The sequence below is a fragment of the Trachymyrmex septentrionalis genome, unplaced genomic scaffold (assembly GCF_001594115.1).
Source record: "Trachymyrmex septentrionalis isolate Tsep2-gDNA-1 unplaced genomic scaffold, Tsep1.0 scaffold312, whole genome shotgun sequence".
Taxonomy (NCBI): domain Eukaryota; kingdom Metazoa; phylum Arthropoda; class Insecta; order Hymenoptera; family Formicidae; genus Trachymyrmex; species Trachymyrmex septentrionalis.
In genome coordinates this window covers 360,820-362,139 of record NW_017305477.1, presented here as the reverse complement: position 1 = coordinate 362,139, position 1,320 = coordinate 360,820, and positions in this window count along the sequence as shown.

The window sequence follows — 1,320 nt, the reverse complement described above, 5'->3', positions numbered from 1 at the left end:
TGTCTAATATTATCCTTAAGCAATTAGTATTATCCTTTAAACTTCTTTATAAAAAAGAAGCGCACGGCGTTCTCTGCCGCCTCGTTAGACGCAGGGTGATACGGTACAGTTTTCGTATGTTTAATAGCATTTCGCAATACAAACTCTTGAAACTGCTCGCTCGCAAATGCTGGTCTATTATCGGTAACAATTTGGCAACCCCCATATGCTTATATACTCTTTTAAGACTCTAATTGCAGATTCTGAAATGGTATCGCACATTTCCTTAATATCGATTCATTTCGAGTACGCAATTATCAAGATACATATGCCCGCTAATTGGTCTGTAAAAATCTAGATGTATGCGATCGTTTGGGCCGCTCGGCCATTTCCATACATGTAACGAAGCCTTTGGGGGATCGTCTGCGCTCTCTAAGCACCCTTTACATGTTCTTGTTATTTCTTCAATATCTCTATCTAAATCAGGCCACCAAAAATAAGACCGAGCTAACGCCTTTATTTTAACTACTCCGAGATGAGCCTCATGGAGCTCTTCTAGCAAATCAGCTCTCAAAGACTGTGGAATAACAATGCGGTCCCCACATTACGCAATCTTTTTCCAAAGCTAACTCTAACCTACAACTATGGAATGGCCTCAGGTAATCATCCACTTTATCTGGCCAACCCTGCATTACAAAATTTCGAACTCTGCTCAAAATTGCATCTTTACTCGTTTCCCTACGAATGAACTTACTATCTACACTTTGTATCTCTTCCCCGATTATTTTCAGATACGTAAGTATTTCTCTGACTCTTCCACTTCAACTGACTCGTTAATATCCTCCCTACCAATTCTCGATAGACTGTCAGCAGGCCCATTATCCAGTCCCTTAATGTGCTTAATTTTAAAATTATATCCTGCTAAAAATACGGCCCACCTTTACATCCGACTAGGCGCCATCTGTGTAATTCTTTTCTTTGGTCCAAAAATGTACGTTAGAAGTTTATGATCGGTTTCTAATATGAAATTACGACCGTATATATATTGGTGAAATGTTTTCACTCCAAATGCTAGAGCTAATGCTTCCCTATCAAGTTGAGAGTAATTTCTCTGCGCCACTGATAATACTTTAGAGGCGAACGCTATTGGCCTTCCGATCCATTCGGAAGAATATGTGACAAAATTGTCCCTAACTCTATAGGAGATGCATCACACGTGGTTTTTCCGTATCATAGTGTATTAAAATTTTCCGCAAGTGTTCCTTAGTCCTTTTAAAAACTAAGTTTTGCTCTTTTGTCCAACCCCATTTCTTATTTTTCCTAAGAAGTTCGTACAGCGGC